This window comes from Bos javanicus, chromosome 29 (genome assembly GCF_032452875.1).
Source record: "Bos javanicus breed banteng chromosome 29, ARS-OSU_banteng_1.0, whole genome shotgun sequence".
In the NCBI taxonomy this organism is placed as follows: domain Eukaryota; kingdom Metazoa; phylum Chordata; class Mammalia; order Artiodactyla; family Bovidae; genus Bos; species Bos javanicus.
The window spans coordinates 42,875,307-42,883,565 of record NC_083896.1 but is presented as its reverse complement, the minus strand read 5'-3'; positions in this window follow the sequence as shown (position 1 = coordinate 42,883,565).

The following is an 8,259-nucleotide window of genomic DNA, read 5'->3' as shown; positions in this document are numbered from 1 at the left end:
GGGTAGGGCTTTAAAATCAAGCCTCTGGGGAGAAGCGTGCACTGCCTTGGAGGTCTGTTTACTTCTGGCAGTTCTTCTGGGTCCTGCTCTGGTCTTAAATCTCAGACCAGAAGCAGGAACCTCTCTCACTGTCCTGTGGTCCTGCACCTCACTGCATGTTCAGCCCTGCTGAGGTGGGGACTCTGCCCCTCTGGGTAGCTTTATAATCCTGCATGGGGTGGAAGCCAGGAAAGCAAACCCAGAATCTTGGTGCCAGTTTAGGAAGTTTTGTCATCATTGTGCAAATACCCAAGTGTTTATTAAGTGTTTTGAAACACTTTCGTCAACCTGCCCATTTGTGATTCTCATCAGAGAGGGATGGGTGGGAGACAGCCTGCAGTGATGGCTGTAACAGTGCCTCCTGTCACCCCAGTGTTCTTGCCTGGACAATCCGATGGGCAGAGGAGCCCGACAGGCTACAGTCTACGGGGTCGCAAGAGTCAGACACAACTGAGTGACTAAGCACACATCCCAGTGTACCCATCCTTGACAGTGGGGTTTGGCTGCTTCTCCCATGAGGAAGTGAAGTCCGTTTCTCCACTTCTTGGATTCTGGGCTGGTCTTGTGACATGCGTTGAATGTCGTGACCGTGTGAATTCTGTATGACAGACTGTGGTGAGAGCAAGGCGGTATGACTTCGGAGTCGGGCCTCAAGAGGCATTTTGCAGCCTCTGTTGTGGTCCTCTAGGAGCAGGGCCTTGAGACCAGTGTGCTGTGAAGATGCCCAGTCTGGCCTAGTGGAGGCCAAGTGGGGCAGAACCAAGGGACCTTGCTGACCGCCAGCACCAACCGCCAGCCACATGAGTGACACCATCCTGGGCCCCCAGCCCCAGGTGGGTTGTCAGATGACTGTGTCTGCAGGAGTGACCCAGACAAGACCAGCAGATGAACCTTCCTGCTTATCCTAGCCCAAACTGCTGATTCAAAGGCCTGGTGGTTATTTTAAGGCAATAAGTTTTCAGTGGTTTATTGAGGCAGCAAAACATAACTGAGACAGTATACAACTGAATCTAAGTTCATAAACAGCGTTTGAATATTTAAGAGAACTGATTGACCATATTTATATGTTTAATCTATTAGTGGATAAAAACTGCTAACTGATTAGGAAAAAATATGCTTGGCTTGGAAGTGGGGAATGGAGTGGGGGATGAAGGCCTCTTTACCCTCTACTCCCTCCTTGTTTGTAAAGAAAAAAAGAACAAAAAAGAAAAAAATATGCTTGTTAGATGTGTGAGTCTCTTATGCTGAGTTTGAGGCGTTTGAGAGGACCAGCTATTTCAACTCTGTAAAATGTAGTTTAAAATCTATTAGGGAATTTAATTACCTATATTTGTAATTGGCATTCATTTTTAGAATTTAATCTGTTGAACCTGTGAGTTAATTAAATATTCATCAAAGACTAAGTGAAAGTAATTATTCTTATTTTAATACAAAAATTAGATTTATAAATAGAAAACTAGATTTGCAAGTTGCATTTGGATGCTTAAGAAAAGCTAGTTCTTTTAATTTATAAGTTTAATAAATACAATATTCACTTAAACACAAGCAGCAGTAGGCAGCTTTTCTCTGCACGAAGCCCCTTCCAACATTAAAAGCCCTCAACAGACAACACCAGGTGTCCGCACCCCCACTGGATGAGTCGGCATTCCAGACGTGCACACCTTTGCTTCTGCGAGTCCCTGGGCCTGGAATGCTCTCGACACACACACAAATCTTTGGTACCTGGCAAGATTTTACCTTTTCTTTCTTTTTTAAAAGAAATAGTAACTTATTTATTTTCGACTGTGCTGGGTCTTCGTTGCTGCGCAGGCTTTTCTTCAGTTGTGAGCTGGGGCTACTCTCTAGTTATGGGGAAAGGGCTTCATTGTGGTGGCTTCTCTTGTTGGGGAGCACGGGCTCTCGAGCACACGGGCTTCAGCAGTTGGGGTGTGCAGGCTCTCGAGCACACGGGCTTCAGCAGTTGGGGTGTGCAGGCTCTAGAGCACACGGGCTTCAGCAGTTGGGGTGTGCAGGCTCTAGAGCACACGGGCTTCAGCAGTTGGGGTGCGCAGGCTCTCAAGCACACGGGCTTCAGCAGTTGGGGTGTGCAGGCTCTCAAGCACATGGGCTTCAGCAGTTGGGGTACGCAGGCTCTCGAGCACACGGGCTTCAGCAGTTGGGGCGCGCAGGCTCTCGAGCACAGGGGCTTCAGTAGTTGGGGCACGAATGCTCTCGAGCATACGGGCTTCAGCAGTTGGGGCGTGCAGGCTCTCGAGCACAGGCTCAGTAGTTGTGGCACCTGGGCTTAGTTGCTCCGAGGCAACTAAGGTCTTCCCGGATCAGGGACTGAACCCACATCTCCTGCACTGGCAGGTGGATTCTTTACCACTGAGACACCAGGGCAGTCTCAGATTTTACCTTTTCTAAAAGGTCCAGCTGAAACTCTGTGACGAGGTCCTTCCTTGCCAAGTCAGAATCACATTTCCCTGCCTAGACCTGTCCAGGCCTCTTTTAGGCCAAACCCTGGTGGGCTGTTGGTTGGGATGTTCTCTATCCTGGCTGTCGTGTGAGAACAGAGCTGAAGAAGAGCAAAAAGAAACAGAAGGACTAGTTTCGATGCCGAGGGTGTCTGGGGTGCTTCTGTGGCCTGGCTGTGGGGGACGTGGATTTCCAGCTCTGTGCAGAAGGCAGCCTCCTCATGGGCACTGAGACTTTCGATGTCTGGGTCCCTGCCTCTCCCTTGTTCTGCTCTCCAGACTTTGCCGGGAAGGGTGTAGTCTGCAGGATCATGCCCCTCCCACCACCAAAGATGTCCACATCCTAATCCTTGGAGCACGTGAATGTTACCTTACGTGGCCAAGGGGCGCTAAGGTTGTGGATAGAACTATGGCTGCTCATCAGCAGACTGCAATGGGACGTCGTCCTGGGTCAGCCCAGTCAGTGGAATCACAAGGGCCTTGAAAGTGGAAGAAGGAAGCAGAAGAGTCAGAGCGAAAGGCCACCAAGGAAGACTGGTGAGACGCAACGCTGTGGGCTTTGAAGATGGAGGAAGGGGCCCGCGAGCCAAGGAACATGGGTGGTCTCTGGCGGCTGGTGCAGACACTTTGTTTTTTTTTAGCCCAGTGAGACCCACGTCAGACTCCTGTTCTACAGAACTTTAAGGAAATGAATTCTGTTTATTCTTTAAGTTGCTAAATTTATGGGAATTTGTTATAGCAACAATAGGAAACTGATACACAGGGTCACCCACAGGCTTCATTGCTTGAATCAATGACATCTGTGTGATCACTTTCCGGACCACAGATGGGAACTGAACAACCTTGACTCAAGCGTGGCCTATGACCCCCACAGGCCATGTCAACCTTGGGCCAGTCCAGGCTTCTCATCAAATCCTGGGGCAGTGTGTGGCGGCATTTACTGAGTTTATAGAAGTAGAGCAAATGGGCGTAGAGGGCTTAACTTGGCGCCAGCTGAGACCTAGTCCCCTGAGTGGCTGCCATCCTGGAGGCAGTTGGCGAGGCCCTTCTGGCACTACTGAGTTATTGGAGAAGCAGAAAGTGGTGAGGTGACCTCAGGCCTGACACCTGCATCCTTAACAAATCTTGCTGAACTTCTTTGGGAATGGCGCAGGCCTTGCTGGTGGTCCTGGAGTGTTGGGGGCCCTTGGCCCTTCCTTCGGGTTCCCTGGCTTCTGATTTACTCTCTGCCCGCAGGTCTCCCTCTGATCCACTCGGGCACCGCAGTGGTGCCAACTGCATCTGCCGGAGGGTTCAGTGCTGCTCCTCGCAGCCCTGTGAAGAGTTCTTGCCACACTCAGCGCCAGAGAGGCCTGGAACACAGGGTGGGTTTGTAAGCAGTCAGACCTGAGCACTGACTTCTTAATTTACAGCTCAAGAAGCAAGTCACAGGGGGCCAGTGTAGCCCAGTAAGAAAGAGCAAAGTTAGTACTAAAACCTTCCTAGAAACCCTGGCTCTTTGTTCCAGGTTATAAAAATACCCACTATAGGGAGTTCCCTGGAAGTCCATCAGTTCAGTTCAGTTCAGTTGCTGAGATGTGTCTGACTCTTCGACTCCATAGACTGCAGCACACCAGGCTTCCCTGTCCATCACCAACTCCCAGAACTTGCTCAAACTCATGTCTCTCCAGTCGGTGATGCCATCCAACCATCTCATCCTCTGTCATCCCCTTCTCCTCCTGCCTTCAACCTTTCCCAGCATCAGGGTCTTTTCCAGTGAGTCAGTTCTTCGCATCAGGTGGCCAAAGGATTGCACCTTCAGCTTCAGCATCAGTCCTTCCAATGAATATTCAGGACTGATTTCCTTTAGGATGGACTGGTTTGATCTCCTTGCAGTCCAAGGGACTCAAGAGTCTTCTCCAACACCACAGTTCAAAAGCATCAATGCTTCAGCACTCAGCTTGCTTTATAGTCCAACTCACACGTCCATATGTGACTACTGGAAAAACCATAGCTTTGACTAGACAGACGTTTGTCGGCAAGGCAATGTCTCTGCTTTTTAATATGCTGTCTAGGTTTGTCATAGCTTTTCTTCCAAGGAGCAAGTGTCTGTTAATTTCATGGCTGCAGTCACCATCTGCAATGATTTTGGAGCCCAAGAAAATAAAGTCTGTCACTGTTTCCATTGTTTCCCCATCTATGTGCCATGAAGTGATGGGACCGGATGCCATGATCTTCATTTTCTGAATGTTGAATTTTAAGCCAACTTTTTCATTCTCCTCTTTCACTTCCATCAAGAGGCTCTTTAGTTCTTTTTTGCTTTCTGCCATAAGAGTGGTGTCATCTGTGTATGTGAGATTATTGATATATCTCTCAGCAATCTTGATTCCAGCTTGTGCTTCATCCAGCCCAGCATTTCGCAGATGTACTCTGCATATAAGTTAAATAAGCAGGGTGACAATACACAGCCTTGACTGAAGTCCATCACTTCAAGGCAAATAGATGGGGAAACAATGGAAACAGTGACAGACTTTATTTTCTTGGGCTCCAAAATCACTGCAGGTGGTAACTGCAGCCACGAAATTAACAGACGCTTGCTCTTCGGAAGAAAAGCTATGACAAACCTAGACAGCATATTAAAAAGCAGAGACATTGCCTTGCCGACAAACATCTGTCTAGTCAAAGCTATGGTTTTTCCAGTAGTCACATATGGACGTGTGAGTTGGACTATAAAGCAAGCTGAGTGCTGAAGCATTGATGCTTTTGAACTGTGGTGTTGGAGAAGACTCTTGAGTCCCTTGGACTGCAAGGAGATCAAACCAGTCCATCCTAAAGGAAATCAGTCCTGAATATTCATTGGAAGGACTGATGCTGAAGCTGAAGGTGCAATCCTTTGGCCACCTGATGCGAAGAACTGACTCACTGGAAAAGACCCTGATGCCGGGAAAGGTTGAAGGCAGGAGGAGAAGGGGATGACAGAGGATGAGATGGTTGGATGGCATCACCGACTGGAGAGACATGAGTTTGAGCAAGCTCTGGGAGTTGGTGATGGACAGGGAAGCCTGGTGTGCTGCAGTCCATGGGGTCGCAAAGAGTTGGACACGACTGAGCAACTGAACTGAACTGGAAGTCCAGTGGTTAGGACTCTGCACTTTCACCACCGTGAGCCCAGAGTTCAATCCCTGGTCTAGGAACTAAGATCCCACAGATCAGATCAGATCAGATCAGTCGCTCAGTCATGTCTGACTCTTTGTGACCCCATGAATCGCAGCACGCCAGACCTCCCTGTCCATCACCAACTCCCGGAGTTCACTCAGACTCATGTCCATTGAGTCAGTGATGCCATCCAGCCATCTCATCCTCTATCATCCCCTTCTCCTCCTGACCCCAATCCCTCCCAACATCAGAGTCTTTTCCAATGAGTCAACTCTTCACATGAGGTGGCCAAAGTACTGGAGTTTCAGCTTTAGCATCATTCCTTCCAAAGAAATCCCAGGGCTGATCTCCTTCAGAATGGACTGGTTGGATCTCCTTGCAGTCCAAGGGACTCTCAAGAGTCTTCTCCAACACCACAGTTCAAAAGCATCAATTCTTCGGTGCTCAGCGTTCTTCACAGTCCAACTCTCACATCCATACATGACCACTGGAAAAACCATAGCCTTGACTAGACGGACCTTTGTTGGCAAAGGGATGTCTCTGCTTTTCAATATGCTATCTAGGTTGGTCATAACTTTTCTTCCAAGGAGTAAGCGTCTTTTAATTTCATGGCTGCAGTCACCATCTGCAGTGATTTTGGAGCCCCCAAAAATAAAGTCTGACACTGTTTCCACTGTTTCCCCATCTATTTCCCATGAAGTGATGGGACTGGATGCCATGATCTTCGTTTTCTGAATGTTGAGTTTTAAGCCCACTTTTTCACTCTCCTCTTTGACCTTCATCAAGAGGCTTTTTAGTTCCTCTTCACTTTCTGCCATAAGGGTGGTGTCATCTGCATATCTGAGGTTGATATTTCTCCCGGCAATCTTGATTCCAGCTTGTGCTTCTTCCAGCCCAGCATTTTTCATGATGTACTCTGCATAGAAGTTAAATAAGCAGGGTGACAGTATACAGCCTTGACAAACTCCTTTTCCTATTTGGAACCAGTCTATTGTTCCATGTCCAGTTCTAACTGTTGCTTCCTGACCTGCATACAGATTTCTCAAGAGGCAGGTCAGGTGGTCTGATATTCCCATCTCTTTCAGAATTTTCCACAGTTTATTGTGATCCACACAGTCAAAGGCTTTGGCATAGTCAATAAAGCAGAAATAGATGTTTTTCTGCTTTATTGACTATGCAAAAAAGGAAAATGGCTGTCTGGGGAGGCCTTACAAATAGCTGTGAAAAGAAGAGAAGTGAAAAGCAAAGGAGAAAAGGAAAGATACAAGTATCTGAATGCAGAGTTCCAAAGAATAGCAAGAAGAGATAAGAAAGCCTTCCTCAGCGATCAATGCAAAGAAATAGAGGAAAACAACAGAATGGGAAAGACTAGAGATCCCTTCAAGAAAATTAGAGATACCAAGAGAACATTTCATGCAAAGATGGGCTCGATAAAAGACAGAAATGGTATGGACCTAAGAGAAGCAGAAGATATTAAGAAGAGATGGCAAGAATACACAGAAGAGCTGTACAAAAAAGGTCTTCACGACCCAGATAATCACGATGGTGTGATCACTGACCTAGAGCCAGACATCCTGGAATGTGAAGTCAAGTGGGCCTTAGAAAGCATCACTACGAACAAAGCTAGTGGAGGTGATGGAATTCCAGTTGAGCTCTTTCAAATCCTGAAAGATGATGCTGTGAAAGTGCTGCACTCAATATGCCAGCAAATTTGGAAAACTCAGCAGTGGCCACAGGACTGGAAAAGGTCAGTTTTCATTCCAGTCCCAAAGAATGCTCAAAATACCGCACAGTTGCACTCATCTCACACGCTAGTAAAGTAATGCTCAAAATTCTCCAAGCCAGGCTTCAGCAATACGTGAACCGTGAACTTCCAGTTGTTCAAGCTGGTTTTAGAAAAGGCAGAGGAACCAGAGACCAAATTGCCAATATCCGTTGGATCATCGAAAAAGCAAGAGAGTTCCACAAAAACATCTATTTCTGTTTTATTGACTATGCCAAAGATTAACATGTTTATGTTAAAAAAAATAACGTAACTCCATGCTTAGAGTCCTTGTAAAAAAAAAATAAGAAAAATATAAAGAAAAACATCACCCCAATTCTTACACCGAGAACGCCACTTGGAACTCTCATTTTCTGTCTTCAAATTCCAGGACTTCTATCCTTGCCTCCCGAGTTGCTCTAGATTCGGTTCCAGCCGCGGCCCCGCCCGCCCCTCGGGCTAAGAGGCAGAGGCTCAGCGGCCTGGGTAATAGTCGCCCAACCGGACCTACCCGTTCGCCTCACCTCCCCCCGGCCGGCGGGGACGCACGGCTCCCGGGGACTGCGGGTAGGGTGGGGCCCGGGTGACCGGTGAGGATTTACGCCCGCCTCTGTGCACTCGGCTGGAGAGGCAGAGATGGAGACAGGGTCGGAGGCCAGAGGCGTCGCCCACCAGGAAGTTGGAGGTTGCCAACTTCCAGCCCCAAGGGGAGGCGCACGGCGGGCGCACGACCATTTGAGAGCCGGGCTCCAGCGCTGTGCGACTCGGCTGGCTGGGCGGGGCGCGCACGTGTGTTTACGAGTGCGGGGGGGGGCCTGTCTGCGGCCGGGACTACAAGTTCCAGGGTGCCCAGCGGCGCGCCTGGGT